We start from the raw sequence: 20,794 nt of genomic DNA on the forward strand, positions 1-20,794 counted from the left end.
AAACAAAACATTTAGAACTCTTGTGAGTGAGTGATAGTTGCTCAGTCATGCCTGACTCTTTGCAACTCCATGGACTGTAGCCTGCCAGACTCCTCTGTTCATGGAATTCTCCAGGCAAGATTACTGGAGTGGGTTGCCATTTCCTTCTCCAAGGAATCCTCCTGACCCAGGGATCCTGCATTGCAGGAGAGTGTTTACCATCTGAGCCACCTATTATTAAGAGACATTTCTAAGTATAAAGACAGGTCACCTTAAACAGTATCAGCAGATATATGCTTGACTTTATCTTATAATCTATAAACATTAGAATATGTAATGAATCCATACACCTTTTCCAAAGGAATACCCAAGATGGAAGTAGCAATAAAGTTATAAATGACAGTCATCAATCAGATGAAATAATTTAGATGAAGCTTTTCTCTCTCAAAGAGATGGGGACTGGGCAAGTGGTCAGGAAGGAAATACAATGTGCTTTTAACTTTGTATGAAAAATAATGTTCAGTTCCACATTGCTGAACATAGTTCTGTTTTTGCCAAATAAATCCTCTACTTCAAGTTACTGTCCAAATGCTTTATTAAAACTCCGCTGCTGGCCTTTGTTTTGGAATCTGTTACTTTTGTTGCCACTTTCTGATTGCTGTCTGCTGAAGCTTCTACTTCTTTCCCGCTGTCCCCTGACACCTTGGTTGCCCTCGCACTGTCCCCTGAAGCCTCGATTGCCTTCCCGCTGTCCTCGGAAGTTGCGATATCCTTCCCGTGGACCTTCTAGCTCTGGTTATGGCCACAGAAAGCTGCCAGCACCGTGAATCATGCCACTTTTCCTGTACTTCTGTTACTGATGCAGTAGGGATATCAAAGCAAACACCCTGCTTTCCGTTGAGAAAGACCATTCCCTTCACTTTGGAATCAATATCCTCACCCAGCTGCTCTTTAAGTTCTTTCCAAGCATAAGTAATGTTTGACATTTCAATTGAGCACAGCAAGATCATGGTCACAAAGCCCGCTTCTGAGTTGATCAAGGAGCGCTGGTCTACCGACGTGGCACCAGAAATGTGGGCCAGGGCTGCTGCCAGGGCTTCCACAGCCCCCTTCTCCTCAATCAGCTTCTCGGCTGATTGCTTGAAGTGACCGATTGCAGTGGGAGGCACAGAGTCCAAGAGCCTGATGGCATCTTTGCTAGAAGCTTTTATATCTCTGTTGCAGAAGGAACACCTATTCGTTTAAATTTAATTCCCGCTTTTTGCTCCACTTGGACTAACTGATATTCTTTGTGCTGGTAAAAGCAGAAGCAAAGCCCGGTTCTCCCAGCTCTACCTGTTCGCCCAGAACAATGAATGTAGGACTCAACATCCTTTGGTGGAGAACTTTGAACAACCAGATCAACCTCGGGGATGTCTAACCCACGTGCAGCAACATTGATTGCAACCAAAACTACAAAATCACCATTTCCAAAACCCTTCAGGGTGATTTCCCTTTAGAACTCTTGGTGGAAATCAAATGGAGAATGGCAGCTGAGAGACAGAATGAGATATCTTAGATTATGTCACTTTGATCTCATTGTAGTGTGGCTTGAACAAGACTAAACAATGGACCCGTGCTTTAAGTTCATCAGTTAGCTTTTGTCTTCCAAAGTTGCATATTTCACTTCTGAATTCAAGCCAGCGGTTTTCCAAATGTTTTTGTACTCAGGATGGAGGCAATGTGCAAAAAGGAAAAGCTGTACCCAAATATTTCATTATTATTAAAAATCACGCACAACAAAGGCACCAGAAGCCCTTCTTTTAATTTGGTAAATTGTTAATTCCATAATATTATAAGTGTTGAGTATATTTATTAGACTTCTTGAGTGTCAGCCTTTCCCTGAGTTGGGAAGCCATATTTACTTCTTCCTCCTGCGAAGTAAAAGGGCACAGCACCCTCTGGTCAGGAGTGGACAGGGTCTGGGACTGCCAGACATCGGAGGTGTAGAATTTCTGACTTGCAAACTCCTGAGGACAATTGCTAATTCTCACCAAGGGACCAGAGTGTATGGATTTTTGTCTCTTTATAGAACAGAGTTGAGAGACTGTTGCCATGCACACTGCTTGAACTTTTTAGTACAATCATTTAATTTACTAATCTAACTCCCATGAATTAGTCTATTTTTGCATGTACACTCTCATCACTGAGAGTCCAGAGGAAAAACTGTCTTTGGACTGAAAAGATATGTGCCTTGCATTCTGAGATACACACACACAATGCTGAGTTTCCCCTTAATGCTGGTATTTCCTTCTGTCCACTTAAACCCAGAACATTTGAACTAGAGGTATCTTTTTTGTTTAATAATGAGTCTATTTATTTATTTCTGGCTGTGCTGGGTCTTGGTTGCTGTCCGGGGTTTTCTCTAGTTGCTGGGAGTAGGGGCTACTCTTCTTGGTGGTGCACAGGCGTCTCATTGTGGTGGCTTCTCTTGTTGTGGAGCAAGGGCTCAAAGGTGCAAGGGCTTCAGGAGTTGTGGCCCCTGGGCTCTAGAGCACAGGCTCGGTAGTTGTGGCGCACAGGCTTAGTTGCTCCGAGGCATGTGAGATCTTCTCGGATCAGGGACTGAACCCACGTCTCCTGCATTGGCAGACAGATTCTTTACCACTGAGCCACCAAGGAAGCTCTGGAAGGATCTTTAAAAGAGACAGTTTAACCCAACTCCTCCAAGTGCTCCAAGGTCACACAGCAGCGCTGAGGCTAGAACTCAGAGCACTTGAGTTCGAAACCAACACTTACCTTAGGATGGGACCTGGTTGACATGATCTTGGCGCCGCTCTAAACACCCATTTAACAGACCATCGTGGGCCTAAAAAATTCACATACAATCTTTATTTTCTGAAGCTCATCTGAAGTCTTGGAGAAAGATTTTCGTTGCCTTGAGTCATGGTGGAATCTAGTACTTTAATTTGTTTAAGTCCCATGAAGTTCAAAGGTTACAAGTGGAAGAGGGATGAAAGATTAGAGGGGCCTCTTTTCTCAATCCTTTTAAGTCCGCAAAGTTTACACAGGGAAGACACACAGTGATGATCAATGGCACCGAGCCGCCATTCACCAGCTCTGACACTTTGTTAGGAATCTGTGCCCAGGATAAGGCAAAAAGAAGTGTTGGGAACCAAGATTGAAGATTTCCTTTCAAGATGAGATAAATCTTTACATTTGGAGTAAATTTTTTTACTCCAATTTTTTTTACTCAATATTTAATATATTGAACTAGAAGACGTAAGCTTCCAACACCAATTGAGGTCTTCTAAGAGCAAATGGGTTATTTTGCATTTGACAGGTTCCCTGATAATAAGATAAGGAACTCTGCCCCCATAGATACTCAAGAAGCCAGGGAGAATGGTTTTCAGTTATTTGGGATTCTGGAATATATTTTATGTCTGCCTTTTTAGTTTGAAAAATAAAAAGGGGGCATGACTGGGGTCTCTGAGTTTCTGAGATGGACACTGGTACTTGATCTGATGAGGAAGATTTATAGTTCATGGCAAAGCTTGCGTCCATCTCGGTCCAGGCTCACACTGAGTAACAAAGGCGGGTCAAGTTCAAACATGTGGGTCTGGGCAGGAGTGAACATTAGGTATCCTCCCCAGGTCTTTTTGTGAGAAAGGAATGAGTCTAGAAGGCTTTTTTCTCCTGACATTTCTGATCTGTCTCCTCTTTCATTCATATCTTTTTTATTCCTGTATCAGAGAAAGAGATATCCAATTTTTTTTTTTTTTTTGCCAAGGTCAACTCACTCAGCCTCCTGGCAAACTTGATATGATCCCACCTATGAAACCCAGTTCTATCAATTAATTCTCTTCTCCCAGCATCATTTCTCCAGCTCATTAATCCCTTCTTTTCTGACTACATTCACATTTAAGCCTGATTTGAAAGGTCAGGGGGGTGCTAGAGTTATGTAAACCACATCTGAATTCTCTGTCATCTGGCAGTTGAGTGTCCTTGAACAGATCATTCTCTCTTAGTTTCCTCATTGTAAAAAGAGAATAATAATAGAATCTATGCTTCAGAGTTTTTAAAAAAGATAAATGAAAATGTATACATAGGATACCTGCCACAAAATACAGGGGCTTCCCAGGTGACACAGTGGTAGACTGCATCTGCCAGTGCAGTAGACAAGAGAGATGTGGGTTTGATTCCTGCGTCAGGAAGATCCCCTGAAGAAGGAAATGGCAACCCACTCCAGTACTCTTGCCTGGAAAATCCCATGAACAGAGGAGCCTGACAGGCTACAGTCCACAGGGTCTCAAAGAGTTGGACACAATTGATAAACTGAGCACATGGCACATAATATAGACAATAAACAGTAGTAATTGGGGGTTTTGCTATTTTATATAACTAATATCATAGTACACTAATATTACTAAATCTCATCTCCTACTACACAAAAATTCTCCTTTAATATATGGAAGCATTTCTTCTTCTCTACTTTAGAGAATCTGTCATAATGTTGTGATGTAACATATCTTCCCTAAGTGTTCATTGAGTAAACGCAATGAACAATTTGCTACCATGATTTGGGAAGTGCAATTTGGTTTGGATGTCCAAGACTATAGCCATTTGTCCTTTTTGTGGTTTTTAAATTTTTTTCTTAATTGAGTAAGGCTTAACCTACTGAAGGCAACTTGCCAGTGTCTCAGAAGTCTCAGTGGTATAAAAAACTGTGATCTAGGGCACTTATAAAATGTATAATTTTTGGTGCTCATGGAAACTAAAAAAGTGGGACTAGTAAAATATCGTTGAGAAGAACAATAGGAGTTTAACACACACAGAGATTCCAATTTTTGCTCTTGAAAGAAGAGTGAGGCTCAGCTTTGCATTGTCTTGACTTGAATTACATTAGATAGCACCATGTGGGATCTGGAGCGCACCCTGTAGATCATCTGGCCAGGGTTTCTCAAAGTGCTTCCAAGTATGCTAATTGTTATGCAAAGAAAACAAAAGAAGTAGTCTGTGGCCAAAGCATTTGGGGGAATTTTGGCAAAAACAAAAATAAGCAAGTTCCTTTACCACAGGATTGTGAACATCCTACAGGGGACACAATGTTTAGTGATTTCCAAATTCATTTGCCCAGGGAACATCGTTTTTCAGAATATATATCAGGATTATTGTCAGGAGTGATCTGCTTCTGGCCTCTTTATTTAATAGATGTGAAAATCAATTTCCAGAAAATTAATTTGCCAAAGATTGCTTAGCAGTAGTGCACAAAGAATCTAGATATCCTTTTTCTTATCTGAAATTAGTTTTACTGTTTATTTTTGCTTTCTTGGGGAAACAGTAAAGTTCACATATGAATAATATCATTCTGCCTGTATTTTCTAAACAAGCTTACACTAAAAATATCACAACTAACTTTTGAGAATTAAACACATTAATAATAATGAAATGATTTTCCCATGAAATTAAGAATACAATTACTTCCAAAGTCCTATTAGGGAAATCGGTGGCTTTTTAAAATTTTTTTAACTAGACTTCCCCAAACAAATTTCTTTGATGTTTTACTCATTATTTTTATAATTAGGCATAAAACAATTCATGCTTTATCCGTAATTTAGCAGATCCTTTTGGTTCTTTCCAAATAAGATTAGTCTTTCTGCATATTATAGATAAGCAGTCAGTCATTTGTGACATAAAGCTCTTCCTAAAAATAATTAAGTTTGCTATGTGAAATTTAGAATTCCTCAAACTGACAGAAAGAAATAATCAAAAAGTCATAAGAAACATAAAAATCTGCTGTTAATGTGATGAAACTAAGAGTGTGAAAATCAAGTTATAGTATTTCACTCACTGCAAGACTAATTCTCTAGCTGCACGATGGTCAGTCCTTTAACCAAGAATTGCTAATGGCCACTAGTTTTTCACTAGATTAAAAAAAACAGTTTAGATTTTTTTTTTTAAAGACAACTTAGTATCTTTAAAGAAAATAATTGTGCATTGTCGTCATTGATGTTCTAAGTGTATTGATCACAGGCCACTGAAGCAGGTGATAAGTATCTTCACATGTATTGGTTTCCCCACACATAAAAGTCAATGACTGGAAAATCATCAATGGAACTGGCAAGTGATAAAGGCTACTTGGGCCTTTGTTACGGCAGCAGGAAGTAGACTTTCATTACCTTTTCTTCCTTTGATTATGAAAGACAATCTTCATCCATTGTTGGAAGCACACAGGTCACCTTTCTAAGCACTGATGCTAATGACCAGAGCCTGGAGCGGTCAGTGGTTCCTTCAGACACGTGGCAGGGAATGGACCCTCAGTTACCTGAAAAAGCTTTTGTTCTTCCCTGGAAATCTCTACCATTACTTGTAAATGAGTGATGCCCAGCTACCTAAGCTAAAAAGTATCTCTTAAATTTTCAAAAACATTTGACAGCCAGAGGAAAGCTGTTACATCTGCACTGTTGGCTGGGGAAAATGACTTAGACATTCTTGGGTTTCTGAGAGTGTTTAGAATTCATATTTGTTTAGAGATTTTTTGAAGTAAATGTGCCAGAAAAATGTGTGTCGAAGAACAGAACTTGAGATCTGAGGTATGAGAAGGTTATGAGCCTTATGACTTAATACGCTGGCCACTGACCAACAAATTACTTCATCTATCTTTAAGTCATCTTCTGAATGTGCACCCGAGTGGGCCAGGTGGCTATTTTCGATGCGGTAGCCCTGGTTAGGCTGTTCCTGAATCTCCAAATGAACTAGAGGCAGCGCCCCATGCAGGCCCTGCGCTCCTCAGCATCTCCGTTTGCTATGGTATTGGGTGCCTTGTACAATCTCAATAAATGCTTCTTAATTGGTTGATTGATTAGCTTCTGAATTCACCCTTTAGCCTCAGCAGCTAAGCTGCTCTCTCAAGTCTCAGGGCTCTCTCTAAACTCTATATTTTCCTTGTATTTAGTATTCATCTAGTGTCCCTTCAAACCATTCTGTTATTTCAGATACTGCCGTAGCAGAATTTCTAAGTGCCAAAGACTTTTTTTTTTTTTTTAACAACATAGAAGGGAGATTGAGAATCATAAGTATGCTGCCAGCCCTGGAACATTTGCCTAGTGACCTAATTTCATGGGAATTTGCCAGGCCAGCTCCGTGGAAGAAATCCAGTCCTATTCCTCCAGTCTCCATGGGTTATTCAGCTGACACACTCCACAGCCAGCTTCTTCACATTGTTGTGACCTTCAAGATACTCTCCCTGGTGAATACTGCTCTATTTTAATTTTGGTACATTAAAAAAAAATGATAAGAAATGAAGGTGTATTCATTTCTGTGGCTTAGACAAATCTACACAATGTAAGGAGCTTAACCCAAATGGTATTTCTTACACTGAATTATGGCAGGCACTTGTTTCCTATTACCCTAGACTTCTGTCACATGTATTTTGGATAATTCCAGAGGTTTATCAGTGTAATTTATCTGGCATGTTATCTAGACCTGTTCCGTAGGTGTTAAGTTACTGATAGTCCAACACAGAACTCCATGAACCTTCTTTTCTCTGTTTTGCTCACTAGCTCCTTCTAAAGCCAGATGTAAAGCTTTTTTAGACATTATAGTCCATTTGACATGGTAGTATATTGATCTGACATTCTCTTCAGAAAACTAATACCAAAGTACTGTGTGTTAGCACAGTAAGAATTGTACGCTAATTCTGTTCTGTCTACAAGTTTACAACCTTTTCTGAAGAACACTCTGTACCTGTTTTGTTCTCCATCTGGAAGTACTGCAATGGCCTTTGGCCAAAAGCAATGAAGTTGTGACTTTCTTCTCTATAGTCTGCCCAGGGACATTAATGAAAGAAAAGTAAACCTACTCCATTATCCCAAATGGCTTTTTAAACAATTAGGAGATTTTAATAATAGTGTCCCACTGATGCTCTCAGCTTCCCTACAGGCACTGCAGCCTTTCCGAGGTGAATAAGATGCTTTAGGAGAGAAGACCTCGCGCTCACTACCCATGACCTTCAATTCATACAAATGCTGAAAACAGCACCGGGCATCTCATTACTGAAATGGATTATCTGGCATCAATGCTTGCAGTTTTGGAGTCTAATACCATTTTGTGGTGATATCTTTCAGAAAAGAAGTGATTCAAATTTTTAAAGAGGCAGAGATTTTTGAGAAGGTTGGATCTTGGACATTTTGATTTTTTCCAAGCTGGTCCCCAAAATCAGCATCCTTAAAACTAACAAACTCATAACTAGCAACTCCACTACTAAAAATGTATCCTCAGTAATTAGAATCAATAATACATGCATATATTTAAATACAAGGAGAATCACTGCAGTGTTCTTTATAACACTGACATTTTGGAAGGAAATATCCAGCAATACGATAACAGTTAGACAATGGAACACACTATAGTTATCATACATATATATATGTATAAGTGTATGCATATGTAAGTGTATACACACATACACACACACTTAGTTTCCTGACCAGGGATTCAACCTGGACCCTTGGCAGTGAAAGCCCAGAGTTCTAACCACTAGCCTGCCAGGAAATTCCCTCCTCTTCTTTTTTTTTTTCCCTCTCTTCTTTCTTTTAAAGAAGACTTTGAAGAGGAATGAAATGCAGTTGTCATAAAAGTGGATAAACAAACCCCAATCAGCCCCTGGCACTCTAACAGGAAGGAAAAGGGAAAGAGGGGTTGCTTTGAGGAGGAAAAGGGGGCAAGTTAGCAATTTCTCTGCTTGAACGAAGAAGTGCAGCACTTTGGTGCATCTGTTCATACCCAACCCCTCAGGGGTGATTTTTGGAGATACCAGAGGGTGGGAAAGAGCCAACAGGTTCTAAATACTATAGTGGAGAACATTTTCAAGGTGTTGGCTTCTACAAGAGTTTCCAGAAGGAATATCACACCCTACCTTCTTTCCAGTAGTCATGTATGGATGTAAGAGTTGGACCATAAAGAAATATGAGCACTGAAGAACTGATGCTTTTGAACTGTGGTGTTGGATAAGACTCTTGAGAGTCCCTTGGACTGCCAGGAGAACAAATCAGTCAATCCTAAAGGAAGTCAGTCCTGAATATTCATTGTAAGGACTGATGCTGAAGCTGAAGCTCCAATATTTTGGCCACCTGATGTGAAGAACTGACTCATTACAAAAGACCCTGATGCTGGGAGAGATTGAAGGCAGGAGGAGAAGCGGAACAACAGAGGATGAGATGATTGGATGGCATCACTGACTCGATGGACATGACTTTAAGCAAGATCTAATAGTTGGTGATGGACAGGGAGGCCTGGCATGCTGCAGTCCATGGGGTCACAAAGAGTTGGATAAGATTGAGCCGCTGAACTGTCTTCTCAAGAAGACATGTACACACACACAGGTGACTGCATTTCAATTTCTCCTTCCTAGAGATGGGAATTTTACCCATTTACTTCACCTGTTTTTTTGTCCTTTTGTAAAAAAGAATGAGTTTCCTTTTCAAGAACAATATGTTCCTCTCTGGCCTCTACCCTGACACCTTCCACCTCCTCAAGAACCTTGTTCTTTAGACCATTTCAGTCCTTAAGCAATAAACTGCTTGGAACTTGTGAACGTTCTAGTACCTACAGACATGTTCATCTCCAGAAAAAAAAAACAGTCTGAATTAAAAATATAATTAAAATCAAATGTAATAAATAACAGAATGTACATAAAATGTAACATGATGTCACCATTGTAAACTTAATATCCATGACCATTTCACTCCACTTGAAAATAATTTGTGAGTTGGATGTTCTTCATTTTCCAAAATCTTGACTATGCACATTGAGTGTTGATCAAGGAGACTGAATTATAAATTAGGCTGTCAGTAGCCAACTCATTTTTGAAAGCAAAATTATAAACATCCTTTTATTATTTCTTTGTGAAAAATGTACTTAAAGTGAGCAGCAGGGGAATTTTATTATGTTTGATGAGAAGTTGGGAAGGACCTTCACATTTAGCTGCTGGCAGGATAGGAATCAGCCTGCCAGTGCAGGGGACATGGATTTCAATCCCTAGTCTGAGAAGATCCCACATGCCATGGAGCAGCTAAACCCATGTGCTGCAACTACTGAAGCCCGTAAGCCTAGAGCCTGTGCTCCACAAAAGGAGAAGCTACCACAATCAGAAGCCCAAGCACCACATCAAAGAGTGGCCCCTGCTCGTCGTAATTAGAGAAAGACTGCACATAGCAAGGAAGACCCAGCTTCCAAAAAACCGATACTGGGGCTGCTAGTCCCACTGCTCCACAAGCTACGCAAGTATCATTCTGTACCTTTGTTCTCACTTTCTCCTGGCTCCTTTCTTGAAGCAGTTAGATGCACTTTCACACTGTAAAACTGCCATCTATCTAACCCCTCACCTTTCATCCATTACGCTATTCCTCTACTTCTCTTTCCAGTTTCTCCAATGTGGTCTACAGATGGTCTATATTTTCTCACTTCCCATTCACTCTTTAGCTCACAGAAACATTGTTTCTATCACAACCATTTAATGGAAATGGAGTGTCCTCACCAAAGATACCAACAACTTTGTTCTTCAATACAATTCATAAACTTCAGTTCCTTGTTTACCCACTTTCTCTTCCTTTTTCTCCAAGGAAACACAGGTGCCTTGGCTTCTGTGATATTTTTTTCTCTTGGTTTTCTTCTTACTTCTCTGGATGCTGCTTGATCTTTCCTCAGGATTCTTCTTTGTCCCTTGGATGATGATGTTCCAGGCTTTTATCAAAGGTTCTCTCTCTCCTCCCTCAACATACTCCCCCTGGGCAAGTCCTCTGGTTCATCTACCATCTATGTGGCAATGATTCCCAAACCTGTACCCCCAGTCAATATCTCTCTCCTAGAGTTCAGACCAATATAGCTGTTGTTTACCAGTCACCACCAATAGAATTTAGACCACAGTACACAACGAAATTTATATTCCTCATCCCCTAGTCCTGTCTCTTCTCCCTTGTGCTCCTGATATCAACAAATGGCACGAACATCAAACCCATCAGAAACTGGCACCAGCTTTGAACACTCAGCCTTCCCCAACTGCCGTATTCAACAATCTAGAATTCTTAATTCTTGTACGTTCTGTAAATTCACTCCCTCTTCTTCATTCCCAATGCTGATTTCTTATCTAGGCCACCACCATCATTATGTGTCTGAATTACTGTAGCAGCCTCTGCCAACAATCATTTTCCCACTCTGCTCCACAAGTGATATTTTTTAAACTATGAAACCGATTACGATATGTCATGGCTTAAATCCTTCAATGTTTTCTTCACTGCTCTTGGGGAAAAGGCCCCAAGTCCTTAACATGGTTTACAAAACTAGCAAAACCTGCTTCTCATATATCCACAGCCATATATCCTTTCCCTTTTCCTACCCTTTCCTGTGAGAATAAAAATCTTGTCCTCCCAAGCACTCCACATTCTTGCTTCCAGGCTTTCATGCACACCGTTGCCTTGGCTTGCAACACTCTGACCCCATGTAGCTGAACCCAACCTGCTTTTCAGATTTCAGTTTAGAAGTTTTACTGCCCTATGCCGCCCCTGATGCACCAAACCAAAAACAGATGACTCTCCTAAGTGTCACCAGAATATTCTTTATTTCAATGGGGCTTTTGCAGTGTTTATAATGGCTTGGCTACTTGGTTATCTCATCTTCTCACCAGGCTATAAACCCTAGGAGGGCAAGGTTTAAGTCTGTACTGTCTAATATAATAGTATAATAAATTTTTGGTAAATATTGGTTGAACATGTACATGAGCAGGCACCAGGCATCTGATTGCCTGCCAATTATTCTGACTTCAGTAGGAGATTTCCTGAGTTAGCTTTCTCATCTTAACAACTTTGGTCTTAATCTTTGTTATCATGCTTTCCAAACCATTCAGAAACTGCTCTAATATTTACCAAGCACTTTAAAATAGCGAAATAAATGCTCCTGGTGAAGGTGGCCTATTTAAAGTAAGACCTGGGTCTGACTGCACATCACAATCTGGGCTGCCTTTACTGCAATGATGTCATTCAAGGTTATTGGTTGCAAGCATCGAAATTTACTGCTGGTGGGAAGGAAGCCACCGAGTACATCCAGAGCCAAATTCAGACAAGTGCTTGCTGTGTTCACAGCATTCAGGGAAGCCTCTGTTCAACACGCTTTATTCTCAGTAACGTGGGGCACAGTTGTTGCCACATTTAGGAAAGTAAACAGAGATTACCTGATTTTCTTCCTAGTTCTAACATACAGTCGTGATTGAACAGGTTAGCAAATATTCTTTGCTGATAATTAAGCAGTATTATTTGTGAAATTTCGCACCAGGGCTGCAGCAATATTAGCTTTTCACCTGTGACTGCTAGGTTCATTCATAAAAGAGGCAGCAAAAATGACAGACATTCCAGATTATTGCATGATTAGTTGCTCAGTTGTGTCTGAGTCTTTGCGACCCCATGGACTGTAGCCCGCCAGGCTCTTCTGTCCATGGGGATTCTCCAGGTAAGAATACTGGAGTGGGTTGCCGTGCCCTCCTCCAGGGCATCTTCCCAACCCAGGGGTCAAATCCAGCTCTCCTGCATTGCAGGAGGATTCTTTACTGTCTGAGCCACCAGAAAAGCCCAAGGATACTGGCGTGGGTAGACTATCCCTTCTCCAGGGGAAATTCCCAACCCAGGAGTTGAACCAGGGTCTCCTGCATTGTAGGCAGATTCTTTACCAGCTGAGCTACCTGGGAGGCCCTCCAGATTATTAGGATGAGTAATTTGAAGGCAGGGGATATGAAATTTAGGCTTCACCAATAAAGGGACTTTGGGTAGAGTTTGATCAGGCATGCAGATAGTCTCCATTTCTTATTGTAAAAATGGTCTGAGTGCAAAGGATCAAGAAGGGCCTGCAGCTAGACCTTCCTGTACTGACAACTGTGACTGGGCATCCGTACTCTTATACTGGCATGAGAAGCAGGAGAAGTTTCTTCAAAATATAAGGTTACTACTTCCTAAGCATTACTCAAGATTTGTAGGTTAATTCTTTAGATAGAGGGAATATCAGTGTCTAAAAAGAAATCCCAGCCCTTTAAAGTAACAGCATTTATGATACACATCCTTGCAAAAAAAGATAACTAGAATTTATGACTTTGCTGAAGTCCTCTGGTGTAGGCATGACTTCAAATACCTACATAACTGGACACATAACTGAATCAGGTTCTAGGTTTAATTTCCACACTTTAGCTTCAAGCTAATGAACTATAAACTTCATTTTTTTTTTCTTTACATCTCATTTTAAAAATGATGCAGTGGTATTTTCTTGAGGACTGGAGGGCTCATTAATTAATGTTTGCCAAGCACGTTGAAGATGAAAGGGTCTACATTAAATACAGAATTATAACTATTATCATCACAAAGCTCAGATTAGCTCAGAAATTTAGGAATGATGACTCAGGAACCCATATTCCAGATTCAAATGAGATTATGTCTGAAAATAGTGAAACCAATTCCTGTAATGATTCAGATGCAAAAGGATTTATGGGGTTCAGCAAGACTGTACCCCAAATCATGCATGACAACAGAAATTAGACCGCATTCCGACTGATAATTTAGGAAACAATTTATTAAAGGAATCCCAAGGAGATTTGTGTCTGTGCTATCTTTGAGGCCAAATCTATCCACCGTTAGTCAGAAGAGACAGCAGTCAGCCTGCCAAGTGAAGGGTGGTACAGGCTGAAGGCAGTGAATGCAGACTGGAGGCAGAAACTGCCAACTGCCCCAGACAAAGCATTTCATAAGTTCCAGTGCAAGAAAATAGGGACAAATCCATGTCAGGCAACAATCCTCAGCCCTCCTTTCTCAAAGATCCTTCCCTGGATCCATTGCTCAAACTGATCTCTCATTAATTTTCAAAACATTTTTGGAAGAAAATGTTAACTGCAGGTAAATTGCCCTTAATTTGGTTGAGGAAGTCCCCTTGTGCTTCTAGTCTGTTGAAGTTTTTTTGTTTGTTTTCTAATCAAGGATAGATGCTGGATTTTTGCCATCTGCTTTTCTGTGTCCATTGAAATGATTATTTGTTTTATCTTTATATTAACATTATTATGCATTATAATTATGGCACTATTATAATATAAACATATTAACATTAGCTTGTTAATATGATGAACCACGTTGATTTTTTTTTTTTTAATGTTAAATCAGCTTTCCTGAGATAACCCAAATTTGGGGGGTTTGATTTGCTAAAATTCTACTTGGAATTTTGTATGTATATTTTTAAGGATATCATGCTTATACTTACCTTGATCTGGTAATGTCTTTGTTTCTGATGTTAGCACAATGCTGGCTTCATATGATAGGTTAGGAAGTAGTCACTCTATCCCTGCTTTTGTGTAGACTTGGTATTACTTCTTCCTTAAATATTTGGTAGAATTCACAAATGAAACAATCTGAGCCTGAAGTTTTCTTTACGGGAAGGTTTTTTAACAACAAATCCAATTTATTTAATAGATGCATTATATATTCTTATTTCCAATGATCAATTTTCCAAGCATCTCTTTCTTACTGTTTTCTAATTTCTTTGACTGGTGGTCAGAGAGCATACATAATGTTACATGGATCCTTTTAAATTGAGTATTGAGGCTTTATAATGATAGAATATATCTTGGTAAATACCATGGATACTTGAAAAGATGGTTTATACAAAGTCGTTGGCTTAAGCTTCCTGTAGATGTCAGTTAGATCCAGGGGTTGTAGTACTGTTCACATCTTCTATATCCTAACTGATTTCCTATCTGCTTATTCTACCAATTATTAACAGAAGAGTATAAAAATCTCTTATTATAAATGTAGACTTATCTATTTCTCCTTGAATCTCTGTCAGTTTTTGCTTCATGAATTTTAAAGCTCTTTTATTACATGCATAAATGTTTAAAATTATTGCGTCCTCTTGATTAATTGACCCCTTAATCATTATGACCTTTTTCTATCCTTATTAATATTCTTTGCCTGGAGATCTACTTTGTCTAATGCTGATATAGCCACTCTAACTTTTAAAAATTAGTTTTTGCATTGTATATTTTTGTGATTCTTTCACTTTTAAACTATTTCTTCCTTTATATTTAAAATGTGTTCATTGCAGATAGTGTCTAGTTGGGTCTTACTTTTTTGTAATTTAAGGACCTCTGCCTTTCAGAATATCTAAACCATTTACATTTAATATAATTATCATTGTACATAAACATAAATTTATTATCTTTCTGCTTGTTTTCTATTTGTCCTACTATTCTTTATTCCTTTTTCTCTCTTTATCTGCTATGTTTTTAATCAACTGCATATTTCTTTATGATTCCATTACACATCTTTTAATCATTTCAAATGTTTTTTTTCTTCCTCTCTTCAAGTAGTCTCCTCACATGTACACATGTACCGCATGTACAATACGGCCCATATTCAGGTAGAAACCAGAGGAGACCCTCTGCACACCTATAGAGTTTGCTGTCTCTCCTCCTCTCTCTGTCTCCTTCTGTCTCTCTCTCTCTCTGCAGATATCTCCTAATTGAATGGTATCCTGTGAATTCTAGCTGCCTTGGTCCCCTTGACTCTCAGCTCCTTCGCCACAAGGATGAGACCAGCAGCCTCCGCCGGGGTTCCCCTTCTCTACACAGTGGCTTGGAGGTGGCTGAGGCGGCTGCTGGGACAATAGCTGAGCTTACCTCATTAGTCTGCCTGCCCTCAGGGATCACTGCCTTTTGTCGTCTAATGTCCAATGTTATGAAAACTGTTATTTCACGTGTTTCTGTCTATTTGGGGATTTTGTTTTTGTTTTCTGTTGTTTCAGGCAAAAGGGTAGATCCAGTTCCTTTTACTTTATCTTTTAGCTTGAAGTGATTCTAGATGGAAGGTGAGGTACTGTTGATGCAAACTGGACACATTTTGAAACGTAAGTCTGATTTTCTGAAACTTTTCATTGAATGTCTGAGAATATTTAAGAAAACTGGTTGGAACTATTTCTTACGTTAATTAGCTCCAAAATTTATAGCGTCATTAAAATATTAAAGCAACGTAAGCCAGAAACAAATAGCTAATTCTTGCTCCAGTTTAACAATCTCTGCAAACACTAACTAATGTAACCACTCTTTCTAGGGCTTAGTTAAAAGGAGTTCCTGTTAGATTTATTTCATTTTCAGGAAAGAGAGAGGTCATTATGGCTTAACAATTACCCAATTCCCTCCTTGATTTAATCTTAATCTATAAACACAGGCCTACGTTTTGAAGACTATTATGCTGAGTGAAAAAAACTTATTATTGATATTGGTGGTTAAATGTTTACCCCAATGCCCAGAAGATACATACACAAAGCTAATTTACCACCAAGTGTGACTATCTGAAAATATATGTTTTCCATGTGGTGTAGTCTAAAAATATTTCCGCAGTACTCTGAAAAAAAATAGTTTTTAAGAAAAAAAATGAATAAAACCATGCAAATACTTGTACATTTTCCATATGTCAATTTTTTTAAGGGCAGCTTTTTTTCTTCATTATATTTTTCTCTGATTCTATGGTATCATTATCATGTATCAGTTATTTTCCCTTATTCTTTTCCAAATACTTCAGTTTTCAAGAGCACTTAATATGAACAATACCAATGCCCTAGGTTTCTTAAATTTCTGTGCTAAGAATTCTTCATCTAATTATATATATATATATAAAATTCTTCATCTAGTATATTAAATATTTCAAAAAGATATATATATTCATTTTTAAGAATATATATACACATATGTTAGTTTATGTATTATATATGTATTTTATATTTATTTCCATTTTTGCCTGGAGTTAATTTCCTTGATCTTAAGAAGAGTTTAAGAAGAGGAAAAATAACAATATCCTTAAGTTTGGAGGAATAAAGAACTATCCTGGGAGGAAAGGAAACACAGGTCTTTGACAGGTTGAATTCTTTCTGCGTTCCACCGCTTTGAGCTGAAACAGGTGATGTTACATTACTTGACCTAACACTGACCCTCCATCCTCTCCTTCCTGCAAACCTGAACAGAATACAGTCCTCCACTTTAGACCCGCACGCTTCAACTCACAGAACCCTGACTGACCTCAGGACTCCTACAATGCCTCTCTGATCCTGGAACGTTCTCAGGTTTGGCCGCCTAGTCTCTGAACTGGCCTCCGCTGCGCTTCGCATCCTTCACATTCTCTTCTGTGATTGGCTCCTTGGACTCTGTGTCCACTTTCAGCTTCTGAGGATTTGTTTTGAGTCTGATCTCCCCACGGGTGTTGACGCTGGGAGGGGCAAATCAGTTTCTTGAATTCCTTCTCCTCATTTATCTTCAGCTTGCCATTTCCCATTCGTACCGGGCATCCCTGGCACACCAAGTGTGTCTTTTTTTCCTGGGCGCATCTCCCACGCCTTCTTAAGAGCCGCATCGCTGAATGAACCCAAGCCGCAGCTGAAGTGGAGCGGAGGCTTAGAGGTGAGAAAACCCGGACCACTTCCAAGTAGAAGCTGTTCCCTCACCTATCTGGCCTCTACAGTGACTTTCTGCCATTAAATGGGATGAGAGAGGGCTGTGAGGAGACCAAAACAGGTGTGGAAATTGGATTGGAGTGGGAAGTAGGAGAAGCAAAAGAATAGATTCTAAAATTTAGTGGAGAAGTGGTAGAAGACTGAAAATTGAGTCAATTGAAGGAGAGACGTGAGGAAGGAGAGAGATGGATACATCGTGCAGGGAGCTGGATGTGATGGGTTTTTGGTTTTTTTTTTTTTTTTTCTTTTTCTTTTTTCAAGTAAAGAATCATGTTTGGCTGGGACTAGATTTTGTCCATGTTAGGGATATTTCCACACTGCATCCTGTGAAATGCTGGGAGGTACTTTCCTTTTTCTTTTTTGGTACAAATGTTTCTATAGATGTGTAGGTTTGCTCTAAACGGCTTTCACCATGCAAAAGATATTTCCTGTAAAACTTTCCTAGGTACAACATTTCCAAACCCTCCGTTTGAGAAAATGGTCCATATGAGGACATTGTCAGAGGATATTTTAACTGAGCAGAGAGAAGTAGCTGAGAGAGGTGCCGGAAGTCAGGCATAGATGATGCCCACATTTGATGTCAGGCAGAGTCTAAATGTAACATCTTTCACAGTGTCGGGTGCCAGCGAAAGGCAGATTCATATACTGATGATTGTAAGAAATCACACATATCAGGCTTGATCTTACAGTCCATATGCATGCAAAACACCAATCAGAATGATGGGAATTTGCTTGTGTAGACTTGGCAATACTGTACACGATTGATATTTATTTACCTCTGTAGCTGCCTCACAAATAGGACACATTATAAAGTCAGTTGTGGATTCCTAGAGCATTTTCTCTGACTTCCTAAGTTTAAATCTTCCACTGTCTCCTCTACTTCGCCAGGCCATCTATGAGAAAATGGGTGAGCTCTGTTTATGTCATTTCAGGGTACCTTGGTTATTTACTTGTAGGCTTTATTTTTGAATCAGTCAGCTAAACTGTCAAGTATTTATGAATTCACACCATCTACTTATATTAAGTTCAAGTTCCTTTGTTAAAAAAAAAAAAGACACATCTTCCATTTTTCTATCTCTACCGGGACAGTAATAGAGCTGCTCACCATTTTTTTCCCTCAGAAATAATGAACTAATTCTCTTCTGCTAGGAGGAAGAGGGTCAAAGAGAAAGGGGGGAGTTTACTGACCATTAGCAAGGTCACACATCAGGCAGTTAAATCCTAAAGAAAGTTCCATAGCCCTTTAACTATTTCTCTGTTGTAGACTAGCAGTTCCCAACCTTTTTGGCATCAGGGACTGGGTTTATGGGAGACAATTGTCCACGGACCAGAATGAGAGGGGATAGTTTGGGATAATTCAAGTGCATTACATTTATTGTGTGCTTTATTTCTATTATTATTGCATCAGCTGCACCTCAGATCTTCAAGCATTAGATCCTGGAGGTCGAGGACCCATGTAGATACAATAGGGAAAAAGGCAAATATAGTCAGTGATAATTCTCTCTTTTCATGCCATCTACCATCACTGACTCAGCCAACCTCTAATATGTAGGAGACAGCAAGATTCAGAGATAGGAGGGCTGGGTGGGAAGGGAATCAGGGAAAAGAGCTAAGTCTTCCTGGTTTTAAAAGGCCAAGTCTGAGGACAGGATGTCCTCACTGATGTACACACTGTTAGCTGTACTAAGTGATTACAACTTTTGAGCATATTTTAAATAAGGGTCTCTGGGACATTCTCTCCTTTGTACACATACCTTTCACAAGTATTTAAAACAGAGATGAAGACTTTCTGTACCTTTCACAGCATATCCAAAGATCTTTGAAAGCTAGTTGAAATTTTTTCTGAAGTTGGTCCAATTAATTAGGATAGGTTATTAGACACATGGGCTTCCCCAGTGGCTCAGAGGTAAGGAACCCATCTGCCAATGTGGGAGATGTGGGTTCAGTCCCTGGTTTGGGAAGATCCTCTGGAAAAGGAAATGGTAACTCATTCCATCTTTCTTGCCTGGGAAATTCCATGGACAGAGGAGCCTGTCCATGGAGTGGCAAAAGAGTAGAACACACTTAATGACTAAACAACAACAAATCAGACCCCTTAGTTCCTAATTTCATAGATAGCTTTTTGGTGGCATGTCCGATGGCTCATTGGTAAAGAATCAGCCTACAATGCAAGAGCCACAGGAGACAAAGGTTGATCTCTGGGTCGGGAAGACCCCCTAGAGAAGGAAATGGCAACCCACTCCAGTATTCTTGCCAGAAAAGTCCCATGGACAGAGGAGCCTGGGGGCTATAGTCCAAAGAGTCACAAAGAGTCAGACATGACTGAACACAGCACATGTAGTCATGCACAGACATACACATTTTCCATTGGCAGAATAGTGAATTACAGTAAATTTAAGTAAGTGTCAGGAAGCGTGAACACAAGGCCAGGCTTTGACATCAGCATGTAGCCTTGAGCCATCACTGAACTTCTCTGGGCATCGGTCTCCTGGGCTGTACAACGGTGGTAGAGAGAAGCCTGGCAAGGAGCAGCGGTTAATAATGTAGGGCCAAATGAGATCATTCCCTTCAAGATCCTTTACAGGAAATTTGTTTATAAACCCATCTAAGTTCTCTCACTTCATAGAATTCTGTGGCAGGAGAGCTACCTCTAGGAGAATTATTTGGTTTTTATTTGTATCTATCATCCCATGAAATGTTTGTCCAGGTCCCAAACATAAATTGCCTCCAATCAGAACTTAAATAACACATTATTTGCTAAACAATGAGACCAGACTCTGCAGGAAAAAATTTATTTTTAAAAAAATATTTATGTATTTATCTGGCTGCGTTAGGTCTTAGTTGCAGCATGCTGGATCCTTATTTGTGCGATGTGAGATTTTTTTTTAAGTTGCAGCATACAAATCCTTAGTTGCGGCATGTGGAATCTAGTTCCCTGACCTGGAATTGAACCAGGGCCCCCTGCATTGGGAGTTCAGAGTCTTAACTACTGGACCACCAGGGAAGTAAAAAAAAACTAATTTCTGAATTTCATAAAATTTTGTTTTCTGAGACATCTATCTTTCAAATGGAACATAAATTTCTTTTTCACTGTTTGATGATTGACAAAAAGAATTCAAGTGTATTTTGTTTCATTTTGTCTTGATCTCATTGCCTCTGTCTTAAGCCCAAATGCAAATTAATTTGCACACCAATTCCAAGTACTAAAACTAACTGCACATTTTAAAAAACCCGTATCTGGGGAACACTGACTGCTTACCTGGAATTGTGTTGTTGATGCAGTGGCTCTCATTTTTCACTTTCTGTAGTG

At 39.6% G+C, this 20,794-nt stretch overlaps 1 non-coding gene and 1 pseudogene across 1 annotated transcript; both read right to left on the bottom strand.

Moving 5' to 3' along the window:
• Positions 1-216: 216 nt before the first annotated feature.
• Positions 217-17,142, bottom strand: LOC136157112 (nucleolar RNA helicase 2 pseudogene; annotated as a pseudogene).
• Positions 17,143-20,415: 3,273 nt separating this feature from the next.
• On the bottom strand, positions 20,416-20,488 carry TRNAG-CCC (transfer RNA glycine (anticodon CCC)). The gene has a single exon. It is a non-coding gene; the product is annotated as a tRNA-Gly (tRNA).
• Between the last annotated feature and the right edge of the window lie 306 nt (positions 20,489-20,794).

The sequence above is a fragment of the Muntiacus reevesi genome, chromosome 2, assembly GCF_963930625.1.
Source record: "Muntiacus reevesi chromosome 2, mMunRee1.1, whole genome shotgun sequence".
NCBI classification, from domain to species: Eukaryota; Metazoa; Chordata; class Mammalia; order Artiodactyla; family Cervidae; genus Muntiacus; species Muntiacus reevesi.